The sequence below is a fragment of the Crocodylus porosus genome, unplaced genomic scaffold (genome assembly GCF_001723895.1).
Source record: "Crocodylus porosus isolate Cpor-Errol unplaced genomic scaffold, CroPor_comp1, whole genome shotgun sequence".
Taxonomy (NCBI): Eukaryota; Metazoa; Chordata; order Crocodylia; family Crocodylidae; genus Crocodylus; species Crocodylus porosus.
This window is the reverse complement of record NW_017728918.1, coordinates 60,150,292-60,174,329: the sequence shown is the minus strand read 5'-3', so window position 1 is coordinate 60,174,329 and position 24,038 is coordinate 60,150,292. Positions and strand designations below refer to the sequence as shown.

The 24,038-nt window shown below is 41.0% G+C and overlaps 1 protein-coding gene across 1 annotated transcript in view; it reads right to left on the bottom strand.

Moving 5' to 3' along the window:
- MYO6 (myosin VI) overlaps nucleotides 1–23,447 on the bottom strand; it is a 167,404-nt gene extending 143,957 nt beyond the window's left edge. Inside the window, exon 1 of the mRNA XM_019538161.1 lies at nucleotides 23,392–23,447. The gene's annotated coding sequence lies outside the window, so the exon portion shown is untranslated. The remainder of the gene's footprint in view (nucleotides 1–23,391) is intronic.
- Nucleotides 23,448–24,038: the final 591 nt, after the last annotated feature.

The window sequence follows — 24,038 nt, the reverse complement described above, 5'->3', positions numbered from 1 at the left end:
CATCAGATCCAGCCTGTAAAACAACCCCACACTATGAGTCCAGCCTGCAGGGACAAAAATGGTCTCCATCTTTAACAACCTAATTACTTGGGTGGATGAAGGGAATACTGTAGCTATAGTGTACCTGGACTTCAGCAAGGCTTTTGACAAACAACCTTCTCATAACAAATTGGAGAAATGTAGTAGTTTTATCCAGCCCACAAGGTGGATAGATAACTGGTTCAACAGCCACAAACAAAGGGTAATTATTAACAAGCTCATGTCAGAATGGCAGGAGACCGCGAGTAGAGTCCCACAGAGGCTTGTCTTGGGTCTGGTGCTGTTCAACATGTTTATTAAACATTTGGATGCTGGCAGAGAAAGCTTCTTGAGCAAGTCTGCAGATGACATGAAACTGGGAAGGACTGTGAACATGTTGGAGGATGCAAGCACAATTCAGAAGGATCTCAACAGATTGGAAAGTTGAGCTAGTGCTAACAGGATGTTCAATATGGACAAATACAAGGTGCTACACCTCAAGTGGAATAATCAAAAACACAAATATACCTGGCTGGATGACAGCTCTATGGGAAAGGACTTGGGAATCTTGGTAGACCACAGACTTAATATGAGTCTGCAGCGTAATGCAGCTGCACAAAAGCCAATATGGTTTTGGGCTACATCAATAGAAGCATTAGAAGCACAGGGAGTCTTACTTCCTGTGCTCGGCATTGGTTAGGCCTCATATCTGGAGTACAGCATGCAGTTCTGGGCCCCACATTTTAAAAAAGATGTGGAGAAGTTAGAGAGGGTCAAGAGGCAGGCAACAAAGATGATCAAGGGCTTAGAAGGCAAGGTCATATGGAAAGAGAATGAAGGACCTAGGCATGTTCAGCTTGCAAAAAAAGCACTTAAGAAGGGACATGATAGCAATCTTCAAATACATGAAGGGCTGCCATAAAGAAAAGAAAAAGAACTTCTTCTCTCTTGCTGTAGAGAGGAGGATGCAGGCCAATGACTTGAAATTGCACCAAACTAAATTTAGATTGTATCTCCGGAAACACTTCTTCACTGTGAGAATAGTGTGGCAGTGGAATAACACTGCTTAGGAAAGTTCTGGGCTCTCCATCATGGAGGTGTTCAAGAAGCAGTTGAACAGCAAGGGGAGCTGGAAACGCAAACTGGAATCTTGCTCTTCGGCCCTGCTGTGCTTTCCTTTCCCCTATAATAATCCTTAAGGAGCATGTTATCAGAGTTTTTATGCGACTATGTTTCTGTTTGCTGTCATAATGCAGCGTTCTGTTCAAGTCCTTAAGACTTTGACATACAGCATGTTATCCAAATTTCCTGTGCGCTTGTCAGGGCTTAAAAATGTTTCACCATACAAGACATTCTTGCCTTTCAAATTAAATTCCACCTTGCTACTCTAGCTGATGCTTGACATTACAACACGGAGAAAGTCAGGCTATTTCCTTTAGTCAACCATTCACATTGTGGATGCAAGGTACAAATCTTTCAGCAGAGATTAGTTCTAAACATTAATTAGGAAGTGCTGCATGAATCTGACATCAAACAAAAACTGCACCCACCATTAATTTTAAGAGGACTACCATAATGCAACTATGCTCCCTGAAACCAAACAGAAACCATAAGAGACATTTTTAAGAGAAATGTTAATAAGCAGCACACAACTGGCAACCGATAGCTAGCTCTCAGAAGGTTTGTATGTGAAGTAGAAAGCAGAAAATGAAAGAATCAGGAAACATGAATAAGTTCTGTTCTTTCACCTTTTTTAAAAAAATAAATAATCTCATTAGCCTTTCTGAACAAATTTTTACTTTGCTTAGTTTACTCTACAACTTTAATCTGGGATGGAGTGAGTGTCCTTACCCCTGGAATGCAACAATCTCTCCACAACTTGTCTAACAGATTTGATGTAAGGGACAAAGGCAAAAAGCATATCTTAGGGATGTTCAAATGCAAACACTATTAACAAAATTTTACACCCATACACCTTGGCCAAGCCATGGCAAAATAAGTTCCCATTTTAAGTCATCTCATGCTCTGCATCCTTTAGATAGTTTGACATTCACAAGCTATAAGGAGCCTATCTTGAGTTTCAAAACATTCAGTGCTACCCAAATACCAACTGGTTTGGGCATTCAGAGGTGCAGAAATTTAGGAGCTTAAGGAACTCTACTAGGCTACCAACAAAAGCCATAAATGTCCTAGGAGAAACCATTTTATCCCAGGGCAAAGTGCAATCATTCAGATACACAAGTCGATTGTCCTAGGACAAATCCCCAAAAAGATTTATGGGATAAGAAGTGCTAATAGTTTGTCCTAGGACATTCAAAGCATGTCTAAATGTTCATCCCGGGATTGCATCATTGAATGCATTGCTGCTTTTCTGCCACTGATTCAGCTGCTCACTAAAATCTGACTGAAAGGTCTGTTCTAGGACAAACTTGGCATAACTTTTCCCATGACAAAGGCAATGTCTGTTCCTAGTGAAAACTCAGGGAAACAGAGTAGATAACTGGATCACATTATTTAGGTGGGGGGGGCTTTATAGGTCACCCTTACTTTAGTTTAGACTCCTCTATACCTACTTTATTGTACTCTGAAATCTAAATTCCTTAGCATTTATTAAAATATACTTTAAAAAAGATGGGGGATTTCCATATCTAATCAGTCAGATTGTTATAGAGTTGGTGATAAAATGTAAAACTGCTATTCTTAACTGCAGAAGGTCTTAGAAGAAAGAAGTATAACAAGATTTAAGCTCTGTGAAGCATGATTAAGGATTATTTGACTTTATCTGCCTCACTAATGGACTGAGGAACTGGATAATAGATATTAATGCACCAAATAACAAAACACATGGATTCTGCAGCAACTGATCTAAGTTTAGAAGATACTTTTTTCTTAAGTCACGTGGCAAAATTCTTATGGTGGAGGTAAAGTTACGTGACTGCCTCCTGTAAATGCTACCAAGCCTGCAGGGCTCCCCGCAAGTCGGGACAGTTAGTAGAAGGGGAGCAGCAACTTCTACTATCGTGCCCCATTACCAAATTTTCAGACCTTTGGGCACCTTTGTGGGCCAGATGACATGGCTCCATGGGCCAGATTTGGCCTGTAGGAATGGAGGTGAACACTCCTGTTTTTCTGCCCTCTTCTAGCATCCTTGTTCTTCTGTCCAAGTTGTCAGAGTCCACAATTCCATTCCTACTTTTAGAAAATGTTGCATGAAATTGTCCCAGCTCTCCCTCTTCCACAACATCAGATGACCCAAAGAAAAATAATAATCTAATATGAAAACCGTAAAAAATGTTGTGAAGGAAAATCTAGCATTTGCTATTTGCATCAGGAATTACCCTTATCTTAAAAATGGGGGGAAATATATAGTTGTTTGGTAAGCAGTAGGTGCACGTTCTTTGTTAAATGCACATTTAAAAATTCTTATCTCTAAAAATAGCTATTTAGAAACAAAGACCACTTGTGAACATGTTCTTACATCCACATAATTTCAAATGTACTTCCATGATCTTGTTAGTTTTTAGAATTAAAAAAGCAAACAAACAAAAAAGAAATCCTTACCAAGAAGATTAACTGAATAGGAAGTGAAAACGTGTTTCGATTTCTACGAGTGTTGAACAGAGAATTTCAAAACTGTTACCTGGAATATACCTTTTAAAGAGTTCAGTTATATACCCTGATTTATTTTGAGATGCTGAACACAGTTAATACATAAGGTACTCCAGGAAGTAAGGCCTGGAAACCTCCCTGGTTCTGACTCTTTTTTTAAATAAAAGATGCACAAAAAATATATGCGACCTCTAAGTCAATAAATAAGCTATTTTACAGCTATTTTCAACCAAGTCATTTGGCTGTGGCATTCTACTCTGAAGTGATATTTGAAATGAGTGGTCTCAAATTCTTTGACTGCTTTCCAAAGAAAAGAGTATAACTATTGAACCTTGAGAATCTGAACTTTGAGCATGTGCTGTCTTGCATGATTTTCACTTAAGAATCTCAGACAAATCTTGCAACTAAAAACCGCCAAGTATGAGACTAAGTATGGGAAGAGACAGAATTTGTGAAGAAAGCAGGTGAATATTCTGGGAGAGGCTACTAACTTATACATCTGTTTTCAGATTCTTGATTTTTGGGGAACAGATGAATTTGGAGTAGCTAAGTAGTGAATTGCCTTTTGGGGGAACTTTTCCATATTCAAATTTTAACTGCCTGTACTTTTCCTCAGGTTTTTTGTTGCACTAACTTAGATGGGTCTAATGAACCAAAGCCTGCCTTTAAAATAATTTTAAGTCACATATTACTCTAGGTTACCAATAAACCAACTCTGAAGATTTAGGCTCAGAATCACAAAGGTGCGTGACCTCCCACTGATCTAACTATTTCAAGACAGCAAGCAAGAAAGATCAACTCTGTAGCCCACTGATGAGGTCATTCCCATGGGAGGCAGATGACCTAGGTCCCTATCCCTGAAGCAGGTGAATATTAATAGATGTCCCCATCCTGCCATGTTACTGGAGCCTCCAACCTTCTGTTCACATAGACTCATGTTCCACTCTCTTCAACAACATGCCCGTCCTAAATTACAGAAGCTACACCTCTCATCCTTTTTAATAAATTAAATGTAAGGCAGGGCTGACAGAATTATACTTTAGTATAAGCAACAGTAAATATATATGTTTGCAAAATATTTTTAAAATAATTTTAAAAGATGACAGTTACAAAAGTGCATATTCAGCATTAGATCTGGGGGAGGCGTGGAAGGAGACATGGCATTCTGCCAAAACTTTCAGCCACAAATCTCAAAACAGCTGTCTGTTTCTTGTAATATAAACCTTAAAAATTTAAATTACTAACATTTAAGTTGTCAGCTTCAGTTTCACCCCAATGAAGAATTAACTAACATTTCCAATGTACTGCTTTATTGGAAAAGTGCAAGTCATAAAGAAGGTGGTATTCAATGTTCTTGTTGCCCTTGACTATCTTAACAAATATCTACAAAAACATAAAACAACTCCCCCAAAACAAATCAAATAACCCAGTCACAACACTAAATACTAAACATTTATTATAGTAGAAGAGTGATGGGGCAGCTGGTATGGTCCAGAGGTTATGCACTAGGCATGGATCTTTTACTGGACCAGCTGCATAGTTGGGATCAAGTTAGACAAACTCTCACTCATGGTATTCTTCCTCAGGTCTGACAAATACAAGTCAAACCAATCCTTGCCTAGAAATTTATCAATACTTCTTGCACATAGTTACAAATCTCACACCACCATGAGCCCTTTTTGCTGGAAAAGAAGAAAAGACATGCCTTGTAGCACATGCTGGATGCTTAATAAATGCTTTAAAAACTGACTATTATGACCTGGAAAAGAAGTTTCGTTTACCTACAAGCTTAGAAAATGGCAATGGCAGCATTACTTCCATTCACCTGCAAAGATGTTACAAACCAATGAAAATGAAGAGCTAGAAAGTGTCCCACCACAGAGCAGCTCAATCTGACACTTGGACATATCTACCCATATGCTTTATTCAAGGATTAAAATTTAGCTCCTTAGCTTTCTACTGTGCAACATTTATAAAACATACTTGCCAGATACTAGAAAGAAATTAATTAAATTACATGAAGTGTACTGGCAAAATTAACAGCAGGCTGATCAAAGCCTGAAGATGTTTAACACTGAGAAATGTAGCACTGCATCTGGGAAGAAATAATCTGCAACATACTTGCAGGCTCAGCAGTGCTCCAGTAGCTAGCACGACAACTGAAAGAGACTTAGGGATCATGATTGACCATAGACGACTGGATGCACACCTTGTTGGGATCATCCAACCCCAGCAGTCCTTCCTGCCTAAGGACGGCAGGGCTGGACCTGATGATCTTGTGAGGTCCCTTCAGCCCCTAACTTCTATGAATCTATGAATGCCAGCCACTTGTGCTGTTTAACAATTCTTTTGGATTGTTTCAATCCTACAAAAATATAGTTGTAAGTAGCCATATTTAGATTTCTTAACCTTGAAGTTTTCTACCTTCTCTCTCCCCTAAGAAGTATATACAATTTTCTCTACAGTGCCATCAAGCAAACAGATTCGTAAGAGTTTCACTAGGTTCATGCTTCAAGTATGCACTTTGAACCATCTAGGAAGAGCTCTAATAGCCACAAACAACCTAGTTCATCTAGCTGCAATTAGTCTTTGAAACTAAATTCATTCCTTAATTAAGAATGTAGTTGGATTGAAGAGAAAGAGAACGAGGAGGAGACTTTTAAAACATATGGTCTACTACAAGAAAGTAAGTATACTAAATAAAAAAAGTTCTTTATTATTGTATATGACTTTACAGTTTCCAGAGCTCCCATCTTCTCCCATTCTCTTCAGCTTCTTCAGCTCTCCTGTTTCAAGCCTCATGTCCTTTAAACAAAAGCCAAACCATATTTATAAAACAGATTATACTAGATATACAGCCACAAAAAAGTGTAGAAAAAGAAAAGCAAAGATATAGAGGGGAATAAGACATTATTGGAAATGTCTTCTACTTTGACCCTAGTGAGCTCAGGGATGAAATTTTGTGCTGCTTCTTTCTGTGGCAGCACAGTAGGGGGCGCTACTAAGCAGAGATACCCACATCACTGTGCCCAAAAACCTTGCTTCGGGAGTCTCCCATGGGGTGCCTACCACCAGCTGTCCCTCTTCCTGGAGAATACCTGGAAGCCTGGGGTAACGCTGCCACTACCTGGGCACTGGTCTCTGTTAGGGGTCTGTGAAGCCCGAGGCACGAAGAGCCTGCAAGGGTTCGGGGTGCTTTGTCCACTGGTGATATTTCTGACTCCCTTTCTCAGCCCAGAGCCTCCAGGAAAACTTCAGGTAGGACTGAGGGAACATAAAAACACAAGCTCTGCTGGCCGGTTCAGGAGCAAAAAGACTTGCCTCTCCCCTCCATAGTGAAACAACCAGGCATGCTATAACGCAATACCTTTATTGATTGGAAGGGGAGAGGATAGACAAGGAGGTCCGAATACACTTTGAGCAAACACAATCAATCAGAGTCTTGCACCTTCTTGGACGTAATAGTCCTTTTAAAATGCGTCTGCCTAGACATAAATCCTAACTCCTGGCTAATTTCCAAGTTTTTACTTACAGGAATTCATCCAGGCAGCAGACTGGAGGCACTTTGCTTGTGGCTTTTCAAAATCCCTGCCAGAGGAAGAGAGCATCCCCCCTCCCCTCCGGAATTTATCTGGCTGGGTCACCTGGTTGACCAGCCTGAACCAGAAAGAAAGCAAGAGAGAGGGAGAGAGGGGTCCAACCTGGGATGACCCAGGGGAGGGCAGAGAGGGGGATTTCTTTACACTCAGAGATCCCTAGCATGACTTAACTATGAGAATCTAATTTACTCCACTCACCAGAGGATTCCTTATGGGCTGAAGAACATGGCTCTACTCCAACACATCCTAACCCTTTCAAGCCCTATTATAAAGGGAGACCCTCATAGAACAAACTTAGATTTATCTTTTACACTATCTGTGTTGGGGGTGTCCTCCCACTTTTCCACCTCCTCTTTGGTCCTGACTACAGCAGAGGTAAAGATCCTAAATGAAGTACAGTGCACTGAAAGCCCTACAACAGGTTCTGGGTAAGCCTTTTAAACACACACACGGAGCTTGGGGTAGTCCAGCACTTACAGCACAGTGGAGTCACAGAAGGGGAAACAATGCAGCATTTCCCTTGTAGGTTCAGAAGCTTAATAAGCATTAACAACAATGCTTCAAAAAGAAATAGCCATTTCCTTCCCTCATTCCAGCTGTCGAGCCTCATTTAAACATTTACTTCTATCACTACACTAATTTCCCCAACCATAAACATCAGCTTTTCTGAATCAACCTTCTATTCTCACATTTGACTATTAGACTCACTACAGTAAAGCTTTAAATTCTGCCTTTTGACAATATTAATTTTGACCACTTCATAATCTGCAGCTTTGCCTCATCCTTACCACCCAGAAAAAACTATCAAGGTATTCACTAGTAGCTTCCGCACAACTCTACCAAAAAAAAAAAAAAAAATAGAAGGCTTGCCATCCTTTTCTGACTCAAAAAATACCAGAAGAAGAGACTTTAAAAACATCTGCTGTAAGCATGAGCAACTGGTGCCTCCTGAGTTAGGGGGGCACTTGCCCCCCCAGCAGCCAGTCAGTGACCAGGAGGGGAGGGCCGGACCCCCCCCCCGCAACCAACTATGCCAACTTGGGGGGAGGGGGTCCCCCCTGCAGCCAACTGTGCCAATCTGGAAGTGTCAGCAATGCACCTTTAAGGGCCAGCGGTGCACCCAGAAGGGCCAAGGACACTTCTCCTGGCACCCCCACTCCCCAGCTGGCACTCTTGGAGGGTGGGAGGGAACACACCAGTGCTCCCACCTGCCTCCCCACCCATCACCTAAGGAGGAAATGCTGGCTGTGAGGGGGTGCACCAGCGCTCTCAGGGGGTGCATGTGCACCCCCGTGCATGCCTTACATGTCACCACTGGCTGTAAGTAAGCATCCTGAAACCAGGACAACACTCCCCAGAACAAACTTCCCTGGTATAAAATAAAGCAAAAACAGACAACAGGCTTACTCTTTAGATGCAGTCTAAAAACCTGAAGTCCCCAACTCCCTACTGATGCATTCAACGTACTCACCAAGAACATCTAGGAATTAATGGTTTTGGAAATACGGCCTGTTAGTAAATACCCTAAAGTCCTCTGAAATTGTGACTAGTTATTCCAACAGCTATCTGGGCCATACAAACACATCACCACAGTCTGACAAATATCAGATCCCATAAAAAAAACCAAAGCAATTCCCACACCACTTTGTCTCCCTGGAAGTCTGCAAACTGTTTAACAGGTCTGCAAAAGATGACTATGCTCAAACAAAAGTATGCCTACACTTACAAGTCAAAGGGGTTAGCACCCCCCATTCAAGATTTCCAAAGGGGTCTGCACCTCCATTCAAATGTTTTTAGGGGGGCTAGAAATGAAAAAAGGTTGAAAACTACTGTTTGAGAAAAGTCAACAGAGTCATTTCTTAAGACTGGTCTTTTACGCAGGCCAGCTCTTTGGGTTTCCATGTATTTTGAAGTCAGACAATTGATAACTCTTGTAAACTGGCATGATAATACCAGGGTATTTCAAACACCACAAACAAATTTAATGAGAGAGACTAAAACTACTTCAAGATACACAGTCAATTCCCATCCAGCCTAGAGGGACAGGTGAGTTTGAAACCCCTGCTCTAAATTAAATACATATTTTACCAAGTAGTACATTATTAAATATGCAGTACAATATTATTTGGAAGAGAGAAAAATCCCAAAGCCTACAAAGAAAATGTGAAGTCTTTTAGAGTTTTTAGAAGCTGTTCTAAAACCTATTTGAGAATTCAGATCTAGGATATTTCAGAATTTCTATAATACGGTTTCTAAACAGTTTGGCTTTCCAATGACCCTACAGAATGCCAAGGCATATTAATATTTTTGTTCAAATATTATGATCATATTTTGAAATAAAAAGCCTTATGAAGGTATGTGACTTACAGAACCTCAATTACTGTATATATGAATTTTATGAATTTTCAGAAGGGACTAAATTATTTTCAGCGCCAAAGTGTAGTTTCTGGGCAGCACCTCATTCTATTATTTCAAAAGGGGGGAAAAAAGCTTTCTTTACATCATCTACAAAACAATCAACTCCTTAAAGAGCTAGGAGGAGCAACTCAGTTTAATATTCTCTGGATTATACGATTATCTTTAGAGCCAAAAGGTTTCCTTTGTCAAAAAATTGTGAACATAGCTTTCTTGTATCCTCAAGTAAGCTATAGCTACTTCATCAATACAGTTTTGTTTAACAAAGAATACATTTTAAATGTTGTGTATAATGTTATTATTTACAGGGCACCAAACATTTGTGTGCATGCCATATTACAGGCCATTAATTATGGTTTTATGTACCTCTTCATACATGGAGAGTTATTCTCAATGAAGCTGTGGGGTAAATTTAAAGTGGAATAGCTATGGCACAATAACTCATGCCTGCATACCCCATAGCAGATCACATTTTCTCTTTTTCCAAGATCAGTTAGCCACCATCAACAGAAAGAAGGGGGACGGAGTGGGGGTGGGGGAGAGAGAATAAGGATAGAATTTAGGAGAATAAAATAAGTCAAATAGAAGAGATGAGCAAACAATATTCTCTCTAAATATGCAGAAGCTGAAATGCTTCCTTCAGGAAGGTATAAATATTGGTCATTAATCTTAACTTATAGAACCTAATTTTGAAGGCTGAATTTGCAGATCTGAATGACTATATTGCTTTTCTGATGAAGGAAAGCTACAGTTACATATACTGGAATGCGCTATACAGTACTATATATTTTTGACAGCCAGGCATCACAAAGTCAACTTTTATTTGAAGGGCATTATCAAAAAAAATCTAATATCTTAAGGAAGTCTCAGATTCAGATCACAAGCGGCATGATTTCTCAGTAAATCCAGCAAAAAAGATAAAATTGTACTATAAAATAAACTGCTTAAGTAGAAACATCTACTTTTCATGCACATTTAATAGCTAAATGCTGGAAAAATCTATACTATTTAGTACAACTGTCACATTATGGAGGAGTAACTCTCCTTAGTTATTTAACAAAGGAAACCAAATAGGCCTGGAGCACTACATAGCTTTATAGTGACATACTGTTCCCGATTCAAGATTTCTGATCCTCAAATTAAAAGTTTAAAATTATTATTTAATCAAGCAAATTCTCCCCAAAGTATAAAGATTAGCAAGTATACCACATTTCACCGTACCGGTTATTTTATGAAGTCATATGACATTTCAAATGTAGAATATATCCCCAATTAAGCATCATACAATTAGTGCTACAGAAAAGCATGCATTTGATTTTTAATACAAAAGATAAACATAAATACAACTTTTTACTGCTTTATGGTAAGTACAAAGTGTCACAGTAACAGAACTAGCTTCATTTCTGCCTCCTTTCCCGTCTACCTATTATGGAGTAGAAAGAGGCAGTTAGCCATTTAAGTCTCTAAGGGCATCTTTACATGTGCTCCAGAATGAGAGGGAGAGCACTTTAATTAGAGCACCTCTCAGGATCCACTGTAATTAAAGTGCTCACAGTATCTCATCTGTTCAGCCTCCCATGCTTCAAAATGTTGATGGGTGAGCTTTACAGGGCACCAAACATTTGTGTGCATGCCACATTGCAGGCAATTAACTATGCTTTTTTGAGGAAAGGACTCGTCTATACATAGACATGGGACATCCCTGCACCATTTTGAAGTGTGGGGAAGCTAAATACACATGACACCAAGGCTGCTGGAGAATGCCAATTAGCACACTCCAGAAGACTAGTTACATTTAATTAGCACGTGTTGGAGCAGGCATCGGGCACGTGTATAGGTGCCCTAAAGTGCTACCTTGACTTGCCTTCTGCTTATCACAGAGTAAAATTCTGCAATTCTCTCACTTACTGACTAAACCCTGAGCCTCCAAGCCATGTGTGTCAAACATTTATATGCAATGGAGTCAAAATGAGTTCAGGTGTCTTCAGTTCTTCCCTTCTGTTGTTTGCAAGCAATACAAGGCAATGATCAAACAGCATTCTTAAAACTATTTTTAACTGTAATAATAAAGGTGCAAGGGGAAAAATAGGATTTTTACCTACATACATACATGATAAGGCATACTGCTATTAATGATAAAGTAGTGCCCTAACTTCTTTACATGATTCAACAGTGTCTCAGTATGATTCCCCAGACAACTGCTACCCTTTTATGAAAGTGTTCTTTTTAAACTGCAAGTGTTCTTTGGATCTTCTATGTTCTTTGGTCTTTTCCTGTCCTGGCACTGTCTTTCAACAACTCCCAGCATTCACTTAGAAGTCACTGATCTTGAACTTTTACTCCCCTGCCGTATTCTCCCCTCCTCATAAAACTCCTTCATAAAACTAAACCAATATAGTAAAATAATGCATGTGTCAATAGCGTCTTCACTTTAAAAGCATTCAGACTTGTTAGAAGTCCAAATCTGTCACATGGAGAATATACCATAGATTTGAGATCCCCTCCTTACTTCCCTCCCTTCCCACAGGGACAGAAAACAAGAGATTTAAATGTCAAGAGAAAAGCAAGAGATGCAAAAAACCTTCCAGAATTAACTAATCAGAGAGAGTGACTTACTCTGCTCGAAATTAAAAGAATAAATTATAATTCCTATTGGAGTAGCCAGAGAAAATGGAATGTGATATTTATAAATGCCACGAAATCTTCATTCAGACAACCAATTCACAAAATAGGAAAATAATTTTAACAATGTCCTTCCTAATTAAGCAGAAACGCATCTAATAAACACAGTACAGTATAAATAAGGTTGAAGCCATTTGTAAACTATATAAATTCTTGTAGTTCATAAGTTTTCAGCATAAGGATGATTCAACTCAACTAAACCAAGCACGTTCTTTGCAACAAGCCTTGTGCTGCTGGACATGCATCAATTACCAAATTATAAAAAAAGAGGTGTGCGCACGCTCACACTTGGATTAATACTTTTACAATAAAACAGAGTTTGTCTGGGTAAATTATAGATGCACAAGTCCAAGCCAGCAGGAAATAAACTCCTTCTAAGCAATATGCTTGTAGAAATCTATTTTAGGCAAAACAAACAAACAAAAAAAGGCAAAAAAGAAAAAAAAAAACCTTTTAAATGTAAACACACACACGAAAAACTAGTAATGGTAGTTTAGATTGCCCCCAACTTCCATTTTGGTGATTTAGACAAATTAGGAGAACAAGAGAATGAGGCAAATTGTCCTTACTTAAAAATTTACTGCTACTGTTTTAAGATATATGCCAAAACACGTTCTGACAGAGGATATACAAATACCCAAACATAAATGACTGAAATATTATATTTTCCATTTACAATAGAAAAGACTGTTTTACTACAAAAGAAAAGAAGCTCCTTGTCTGCTGCACTTTAACAATCACTTACTGTGGGTGTTGACCTTTTAAATAAGTCATTATTTTCCATCTAACGTACATCAAGATTACAGCCTAACAAACTTGGTGGCTGAAATTCTCTCAACCAAATTGAGACTCCCTCAGTTAGCACAAACCCCTCCCCCCCATTAAAAAAAAAAAAGAAAAAAAAAGTGGGGGGAAGAAATGTAGAGGATGGTTCAGTAAAATAGAAAACTACTTCAAAATATCTGAACACTTAATGTTACTGTTAGGCTTAAAGTAAAGAAGACATGAAAAAGCATCTTTTCCCCATTCTCTATGGACAACACCAAGTTTAAATGTGTCCTTATAAGTGCAACTACATTATAAACTTTTAAGAAAAAAATGCTACTTTTTTAAATGCCTTTAAATTATTTACAAGTGTCATGCTTTCAAGAGCACAGCAACTGTTATGCTGCAACAGACTCAAAGGCCATCTAGTGCAACATCCTGGCTAGGGACAGACATTCAAAAAGCCTGAGCTTGAATTGATTCAATCTTTGCAGATAAGTCTAACGTACCTAGGTTGAACCAGTTTGCAACTGCAGAAACATCCCCTCTGGACTGAAGAAGTGCAGGCACATGCCTGCAGTAGCTCAGGCTAGAAGCAGGAGGGGGGCTAGAGCAGCACTCCCTTCCCTTCCACTGTGCTGAGCTGAGGGAGGGTGTAGCCAGGCCCTAGCAGGATGCTCCAATTAGGGAGGGGTGTAAACCCTCACCATGCCTGCACTGTCCCACACTTTTCCCTGCTGGCTGGCTGTTCAAGGGGTGGTAGTGTTGCCAGACCCCAGCCCTGGCTAGCACTCTGAGACAAAGGGAGGGTGTGCATTGCATGCATCTGTTAATGATGCTGAGCTTTTCAATCTCCCTCTGCCTGCTTCTTCATACTGTCTGCAAAACTGACAGGCGAGAGAGCCAGCAGGGGGCTGATAACATAGTGTCTAACAGCCCACTGACAAAAGAAAACCCTCTTTCATTAATTCAAGCTCTTCTTAAACAGTTTTTTCAAGGAAGGAATGGAGGGACATTACCAGCTGACCTGATTAGATCCAAAAACTCCTAAAATGACACTGTTTTGTCTGCCTGTCCCAGTGAAACTGGAGACATACGCAAACACCTGAGCATTAGCTAACATACCACATTGCCTAGAGTCTGTGGGGCTGGGGTCCATGCTGTGGGAGATGGGAGGGAGGGAGGGAGAGGGGAATCTCTGCTTGAGCAGCGAGGGGGGCAGGGGGAAGCAAGGCAGACCCTGCTGTGCCTGCAGTCACTACTGGAGCTCTAGCTGGGGAGCAGAGGGGTGGAGCCAACTTGTTCTCTGGAACAGAGAGCACAGCCCAGGGCTGCGAAGTATCTAAGATGCTGGGGAACTCTGGTTTAACTTAAATCAGGAAGGGGTCTGGGACAGATATTGCATAAACCAGTTTGACCCAAATCAGTTAAGTCTGATACTACATTTAACAATGTTTATCTTAAATCAGTTTCAGCCATTTTGAAACTGGTTTATGTGCACTGAACTTATGTTCCGTTACAGGTTTAAACCAGTTTCTAATCACTTAAACCAGTTTGTGTGTAACATCTGTCCCCAGCCCCTGTGTTTAACAATGGCCAGCCCAAAATGCTTCAGAAGAAACCTGTAGGAGGCACACGTGGGCAATTCTGATTCATCTGTCCCCTTGCCTAAACAAGCCTGACCTTGATTTTTAATAAACAAAGATTATCTTAAGTCCTGAAGTGTATGGCTATTTTACCTTCCAAAATTTGTTGTTCTTATAACAACTGCACACACTCTAGCACCCAGTTTTAAACCCTTGTTTAGACTGTAGTAACACTGGGCTTCCTGTGCCAGATTTCAAAACTGATACAAGAAAATGTCTTGTTAATTTCATTTTTAAATTTAATTGAAGACCCACAGTTTGAACTCTACATATCAATATCTTCAAGCATTTTGTTACCATGTTCTTATTATGATTTTAACCCATGTGTCAGATACAGATTTAAAACTTATTGATCTACTGATCCCCCTCCTCCCCCCACCACTCCAGCATGATAATTTCTGCTTCTGAACTCCATTTTATACCATATTTTATGAACGATCAACAGATTAAAACACCAATTTTCTCTCACTCCTCCCACCATTCTCTTTCAACAGCACTGCTTAATATTAAAATAAAATGATTAAATATGCCTAAAAGTTCCAAAGAAAAAATTGCTGAAATGGTTCTCAATGCTACAGTGCTTTAGGTAACCATTTATATATTTAGATGCTCTATATACATCAAGTCATAACAACCCTAAGTAAGAGGTTTAAAATAATTATAATCTAGTCAATCAGTGTAATTTTAAAAGAAAAGACATTAATATCTAGGAAAGAAAAAAAATACGGCATACTTTTAAAGAACACAATTACCTTTTGATGCTTGAAGTCTCCTAATTATCCTGGACCGTGTTCATTAAATATTTATTTAAGTACTGATACTATGCCATGGTTATCCATAATGCATGCAAGTTACATACAAAAGTGCCATAACACAAGATATACATTTGTTAACTGTGAAAATAAAAAATCCTTGTCCAAGATTTCTTCATCAAGTTTAAATAGGAGCAGAATAGGAGAATACAGAATTTTTGTCTCTGAAATTAGGAAACTGTTCTATGCATCTTGAACTTTAGATGTATACTTTAGTCATGTACAAACTGCATCTTTTTACTCAACAGCTCTAATCTCTCTGTGCATTCTTACTACTTGCCTACTCTTTCCTATATTTTATTCCTAATACTTCAAATCCCCAATATATCTATGGGAGAAATAAAAACAACACCCCACAAGTGATGGCAAGCTTATTCAGTGCCTGCCTCCTTTACCACCTCACCTTACTAATACTTCCCCCATTGCAGTGGCAAAGGGGATAAATTTAAGATAACTGTTGCCAGCCTTGGCCATTTTCAAGAAGCCTAGCTTACTTCTTTGCTTCCTACTAAACAAGAGGCCCAAAGCCGGTTTCTGAGTGACCATAGCGTGAACTTTTGCAGATGTGACAACTAACTTGATCAGCAAGTAAAGGAAACCATCAAAGACAATTAAACAAAGCACAAGGCCTAAAAGGAGATAAGAGAAGATCATACATTAAATGAGCATTTCTCAACCTGTGGTTGCAACCCAACAGTGGGCTGTAAGAACACTGCAAAGGGTCGCGGGAAGGTCCCAGGGAATTGTGCAGTTTCCCATACAGGATGCAATGTTGGCAGCCTGTTTTCATTTATTTATGTTGCTTATTTCTGAATTTCTTTCCTCTTGGGCAACAGAGGCAAACAGGGCAACAAACAGTGCTTGTCTACACTAAAAAGCTACACCAATTCACAGTTCAACAGAAAAGCACAGGTTTTACGGAACAGTTGGGCCTTTATGGCTAGGGACAGAAATTACACATAAGCCAGTATAAGTGACGGGGTACCAGTTCAAATCTGTAACATAACAGAAATTCAGTGCACATAAATCACTTTTAAAATGGCCAAAACTAGTTTAAGATAAACTGAACAGATGTAGTATCAGACTTCACTGATTTAGGTTAAATCGGTTTATTGAACTTCAGTCCCAGATCCCCTCCAGATTCAAGTTAGCTCACAGTCCCCCAGCATCCCAGGGTGCTTTACACCACCCCTGCAACCTCCCCTTTTGCAGGGTGGATGGGCTAGCCTTGGCCCAACCCATCTGTTCTAGCCCAGCAGGGAGGTCTGCTTTAGCACCCCCCAGCTTCTGGCTTGGGCCACTGCAGGCATGTGGCTGCATTTCCAAAATCAAAATGTCTATTCACTTGCTTATTGGTTCAATATATGCAATTTATACTAACCTATGAAGATTGAACTGTTTCAGCCTCAGGAGTTTTGACTGGCTGTACTTAGCCAAAATGCTTCAGAGCACCTACATAAATAAGCAGCTATTGGTAGCAAGTTTGGCATGTCTAGGTTTAACAATCCTCCAACTGAGGAGACTAAGGAATTTGAGACGTTTTCAAAGGATGCACAAGATACGCACACATATCATTCTTGGAAACAAAGAGCAGTCTCTGACAGAAATACAGGTGTTAGTTGTGTGCTAGAATGAACTAGAAAATAATGCAATTTTGTTAGTAAGACTCTGGACAGACAAAGACTACCTGTGTTTTTACTCCTGGCTCTGTCATTAATCTGGCTGTGTCCCCCCGGACAATCAGTTTCTTTGTTCCCATTTACTTTTGGATTGTATTTTCTATTAAAAATGGGAAGCTCTTCAAAACAGAGCCTGTCTCTTAGTAGTAGTAGTCCCTGAAGGGACTTAAAAATAAAGTGGGTAAAAAATCACTATTCAGAAATATGCACGCTCTCATTAAAATGGCTTCTATACTGCCTCAGCAGACATTACCCAGTTTTCCTTCCACTCAATGTTAAATAAAACTAGAAAAAAAAAATCTAACTCCAGCCAAAATCAATGGGATTTTTTTTTAATGTCTGCGAAGTTGGATTAGCTCCAAAACAGATAAATACTTCTACAATGCAGTCACTGCTGTGACTACAGCTCCCACAGTGAGCTAGCGTGGGTACTGCTTGTCACGCAGCCCCAGAAGCACGATGCTCAACACAGGCTAACAAACCACGCATTTTGTAACTTTACTGGGAAATATGTGCATCTCATTCTAATACAGGTACTACCAAAGTTACACTCTAGCAACACCTTTGCTAACTAGTTCAAAGCTACTTCAAGTAGGTCAACACATAGCTGCAATTACAGGAATGACCACAACATAGACATGGTTTTATGCAACCACTGGGAAAATTAGATCCAAAAACAGCAGTCCATAATATTTCTTGGTGGCAGGCCAGACAGGCCTACCTCAGGTCCAAGACTGGCCAGAATCAGGACCTTGCAACTGCTGCTGCTTCAACCTGCTGCAGCTTCCATGTCTGACTGTGGTACAGCATGGAAAAGCTCCCTGACGCAGCACAGTGCAGTGCAACATGGCACAGGGGAAGACCACCAATGCCTCAGCAACACAGGATGGATGCAATGGTTCCATGGTCCACAAACGGTTGAACACTGATCTACAGCAATGTGTAATCTAAAACAATTTGGCTGGATTATTTCTATTGATATTATTCAAAGGAGATGAAAGAAGTGAAAAATTCATAAATCATTATACATTTATATTTATGAACACAATATAATTAATCCAATTAGAAATAAAAAATCCAAGAATGTAAAGCTTTGCCTTGCTATTAAAAAAAAATTCTGAATTTATGAAATCCTGACCATTAAAAATTGAAAACTGCTTAGCCTGTCATGTCTGGTTTTTTTAGGCTTGCATTTAAATCACTTCCTCCACAGACCTTTAATTCACAAGGAATTCCATTCTGTGTGCTCATGATACACACTCACAACTGACACTGCCCTACATCAGCATCTCAGAAACAGGCACATTCAGTAGGCAGCCAAGAGTGCTGACTGTCAGTCAAATCAAACAGAAAAAGTTGTCTGGTCATTTCAAGTAAGTGGAATGCAAAACCCAATCTCACATTTTAACATATACAAGTTTAAACAAGGTACAGATTAGTTTTGAAGCGTGTGCATCCATTTAAATAGAGCTAAATAAAGTCACAATGGCTCCAAACTGACTACTAAAACCATGTTTTCTTAAAATTAGACATTACAGATTTACATAATCTTTATCACACATATTACGCACCCCGAAATAAGATATGCAACTTGTTCTTGAAAGGCAGAATGAAGGGGAGGGTGGGAGATTTCCTTGTAGTATGTAACCAAGTAGCAGCAGCTGGGGAGCAGAGCCTCCTCATTGTTCTACTCCCTGTGGATCAGCATGGGCATTACTTTCACTTTGCCCTGGTAAGTGGCAGAAACTGCTCTGAATGCATTTCTCACATACGATGCACATACCAATTTACAGTAGCTGGGGGGCAGGATTGTAAAAAAAAGATGCCATGTGAAAAAATACAGAGTATATTAAAACAAAACAGCTACTCTGTATCCAACTGTAGCTCTTTAAACTATAGATAATATCCCATATAATACATGCTACAGTACATAGTAAAAATATGAGTAAACTTATTTTACTTACTGTTTTGACCTTTCTGATCTTTCCTGATTTACATGATACCATGGCCCCAATCCTGTGTTGTGTAGGTTGCAGTGGAAGGCACCAGGCCACCCCATCAGTACACAACACAACAAGGGTGGCCAACCCATATGTGCCACAAGTGGCATTCAGCAGATCAGGGAGAAAACAGGCAGCACAGAGGCAAACAGGGCAGCAAGCAAATAAGGCTGGCAACAAGCAAAAAGCAGAAGCAGCAGACCAAGTAGGGGAAGATGATAATAAATACAAGTCAATTAAAGACACTGTGGGAATTCCATTTATTCTGAATACTAAAATAACTTTTCCTGGACACACAAGGGACTGAATCATAGAAGTGCAGGACTGGAAGCAACTTCAAAGCAAACATAAACTAGTCCAACACCTTCCTATGCCAAGACTGGATTAAGTAGATTTTGACCATCGCACAGATGTTTTTCTCATCTGTTCTTAAAAACCTCCAACGAAGAGGCTCTACCACATCCTGTTTCAAGGAATCTCTGCTCTAGCAGTTAGAAAGTTACTTTCTCCCTCTAATGTCCAACTTAATTGTTTGCTTTATACTAACCTGATGTATTCACATCTTCCCAGAAGCCAAGGAGAGCAACTGATCATCACTACCTCCTTTAAAACAACTATTTTTATTTTGAAAGATTATGTCATTATTTTCTAAACTAAAAAATCCCACTTCAGTCAGCCTTCCCTCACAGGTCATGCTTCCAAACCTCTTATCATTCTTGTTGCCCTCCTCTAGAGTCCCTCCAATTCATCTACATCTTAAAGGGCGATGCTCACAAGAGGCTACACAGTATTCTAGCTAAGGCCAAAATAATAATCTCCTAATTACCTCTTTCATGTAGGCACTCCTGTTAATAACGTTGACATGTATTAATCCTCATTCAATGCGTGATACATTCTAACCCTTAGATTTTTTTTCTGCTGTGCTGCTGCCTAGCCATTTTGATTTAGTTCTTTTGATACAGCTTTCCTTTCTTTGCATTTATTTTTACTGAATTTTATCTGGCTGATTTTGAACCATTTCTCTAACCTACAGAAATCACTGTGAATAATGAGCCTGTTCTTGAAATCTCTCCCAGTTTGGTGCCATTGTCAGATTTAAACGTACTCTTTAATCCAGGTGTTGGCAAGGTTTTCCAGCAGGTAGACAGGTGGGAGAGACTTTAACAGAGCTTAGCTCTGAGTCTACATTGCTTCAAAGCCAACCCATACTATGCCACCAGAGTCAGAGCTACTGCTTCCACCTGCCATTTGGACAAAGCCCCACACTGCAGAAATGCTGCTGAAGCCCCCCAGGTCTGGATAAAATGGCCCCATGGCTCAGACCCAATCTTCAGGATGCAGGGTTCCCAACTCTAGCCTATTATCCCAGTCATTTGTGAAAATAATAAATAAAACTGAGACAAGGCAGGCTCTCCAGAATATCACTCAAAGTACCCTTCTGTTTAAGGGAGATTATTCATTAGAAACGATTTTCCACCTCATCTAGTCGTAATTCCTTAGCCCACTTGTAAAAATGTCAAATGGGATAGTATCCAAAGCCTTGTTAAAAAAGCAAGATAAAAAGATACTAGATACAATTATTTAATATAAACTGGATGTACAAGTTATAGTTTTAACCGGAGTCTATCAAACTATATAGTATTGTCTTTATTCTTAGTGTAGTCAGTCTCTCTCAAGATTTTTATGTTTCACAAAGCTGCCACTATAAAATGTAATTAGTTAACCTATTTCTGTCTTTAAAAAAAAGGGTACTAAAAGATACAGTCAGGTTAAAATTTATATTTTTACCATGGTAAAAATACTTTCAGGGATTAGTAAATGTTTACTTTTCACTATTTTTATTTTGCATTTATGCCAGTCTATACAATGAAGTCAAATAAGTCAACTAGTTTCACTTTTGTCTACAATCACTCCCTTCTCACATTTTAGGCAAACAATGTAAAGATGTGTCACAATGCTCATCAAATACCACAGGAAGACTCTGTTTTGAAAATATTCCAGAAGCTTTAAACACATAACTTAGAGAAGAAAAGCAACACATTTTCCCTTTTTTCCTTGAAAAATAACTCTACCGCTGAATTTGACCTGAGAATTTAACCTCTTTGCATCCTGTTAATTTGTGACATTTGCAACAAAGGAAAACTAGACTGTATTGTCAACCTTTGTACTCTAATTGCTGCAGACTAAGTTCATAGACCATTTTACAGCCCAATAACTTCAGCTAAACAAAGAGAAATTAGATCACATCACAGAAAGTTCTTTTCCTTCCTGACCTACCCAAGGCACCAATTTTAAAATTATGACATACACATACACTCCCTGGTCAGAAACAAAAGGGCTGCTGCATACCAGCAACAGCCCGTAAACTACGCGAGAGGTAGAAAACACCCTTCATTTAATTTGTGTTGTCCATTAATTTAGCCACAACAAAGTTTTACAGGTTTCTGGTATCACAGGCTTTACTGCTTAGGAATGCATCTGTCATACAGCATGTAAACATTGATGATACCCAGGACATGGTGGGCACTGAACTTCAGGCAATGACTGAGTAAGCATAAGGGAAAGAACCTTCACACAAAACCTTTCCCTGCTTGACTATTATTTAAAAACGCAGTGCTTAGAAATTAAGCTCTCACCGGGATTTAAAAAAAAAAAAATTATACCCCGCAACCCCCACAGTAGCATCTTCAGCTCCTGAAGGGGAGACAACAAACCACTGAAAACTCATGCAACTCATGAAAACCTAGGCTGCTGTTATCTGTGCAAGGGGAAGGTTCTCCCAAAGCACGGTAGCAAGGAATTGTCATCTTAGATGACATGAGTGCATCTACACGTGCACTTTAATGTGCAGTAGTTTATTTCACTGCACATTAAAGCACCATGTAAAAAAAACGTGGGGTAACACTAATGCGCAGTAAAATAGACAACTGCATTAAACATCACTTAAAAAATGTCTGCTTTCTATACGGTGCCTCTGACTAGTCTAATATGCATTTATTTAGTACCTCACATTGGAGGTACAGTACTAAATTTAATGCGTATTAGGAAAAGGGCATTTATGCATACACAGACGCTCCCCTGCCCCCAGCCCCCCAGTTTGTGGGGGAGGGGGATGTGGGGGAAAGGGGTGCCCCAAGCAGCCCCTTGCAGGGTGAAACTCTGCCAACCTGCAAGGGAAAAGCCAGTTCCCCCTGATTTTCTCCTTGAAAAGGAGAATCCTTTTTGAAAGTATGTCAATCTATTATTCTTGTGACCCATTTCTGGGTTGTGACCCACAGGTTGAGAAACTCAGGCTGATCATCTCACCCCTGCCTGAGGCAGGATCATCCCTGCCCAAGCCGTTCCACACAAGCCATCACCTGAACGCCACAGAAGGCTGCTGTCAAGGCAGGCAAGGGTCCCCGGATAGATGCAGTCTCCTTTATTAGACAGACCAACTCCAAAGTTGGAAAAAGGTTCTTTGCAAGCTTTGCCAACTTTCAGGCTTGCAAAGAACTTTTTCCAGCTTTTGAGTTGGTCTGTCTAATAAAAGAGATCGCATCTACCCAAGCAACCTTGCCTGCCTATGTCCTTAGACCCAGGGGGGTACAACCAACAACCCCTCTGTCAAGGCAGGCAGGATACCGCTTCCCACAGTAAGGAAGTTCTGATGATGATAATTACAACTAGTATTATTAATTAAATACGTGTTATGAAGTTAATTATCATCATCCCACTTCTCTAGCAGAGAAGGAGGTGGCGAACAGTCACGGGGGGGCCGGGGTCCCCAGGGAAGCCTCACACCCCTGAGCCCCGCGCCCGCCCCTCGGCCCCACGCGCACGGGGAGGGAGGGGGAGACAGGCCGCGGGGCAGGGCAGGGCAGGAGGCCCCGGCGGGGCGAGGGCAGCAGCGCCGGCCTCGGTGCGAGCGCCCCTGCTGTGGCCGGGCGCGGGAGCCCCCGCGGGGCAAAGCCGGGCTCGGGCCAGGCGACACTTCCCCGGGCTACCCCCGCCGGCCCCCGGGGGAGGAGCGGAGGCGGCGCCGCTTCTGGCCCAGCCAAACCGGCGGGGCTGTCACAGCCGCAGCCGCTGTCCTACCGCCCCGGCCCCGCGGCAGCCCGCGCCGCGCTGCGCCTCGAGGACGAGGACAGGAGGAGGGAGGGAGGAGGGGACGCGGGCGCTGTTACCGGCGGGCGCTGCCGAGCTCCGTGTCCGGCGGGCGCAACTGCTCCGCGGGCCGGGCTGGGCCGGGCGCACGTCAGCGCCGGCTGCGAGCGGGGCGGGGGCGGGGCTGCGGGCCGGCCCCGCCCCGGAACCGCCACCGGCAGGACCGGCGCGGCTAGTACCAGCGCCCGCCGCGAGCCGGGGGGCGTCCCGCAGTTAGGGCTGAGCGTGACAGGCTGGGGTGGGGGCGCGTGTGAGACAGATCCAGAGGTGTGCAGTTCATGAGGTGTGTGTGTGCAGACAAGGGTGTTTGAGTGAATCTGCTATCTTTTATTACACCAACACGTACGTGTGTGTGTGACAGGGTCAGTTGTGTGTGAGGTTCAGGAGTGGGGGGCTGTGAGACAGGCTTCGGGGGGTGTAAGATGGTGAATCTGATATCTTTTATTAGGCCAACTTAAATAGCTAGAAAAAACAATTTTAGCAAGCTTTAGGGTTTAAAACCCCTTGGTCAGGCTGGGGAAGCCTCTGCAGTTGGTGTGCGCTCCTCCTGGCTGGGATGAATAGTAAAGAATTGCATCCACCCAGGAAAAGCAGCACAAGCTGGAGAGGCTTCCCCAGCCTGACCAAGGGGTTTTAAACCCAAAAGCTTGCTAAAATTTTTTTTCCA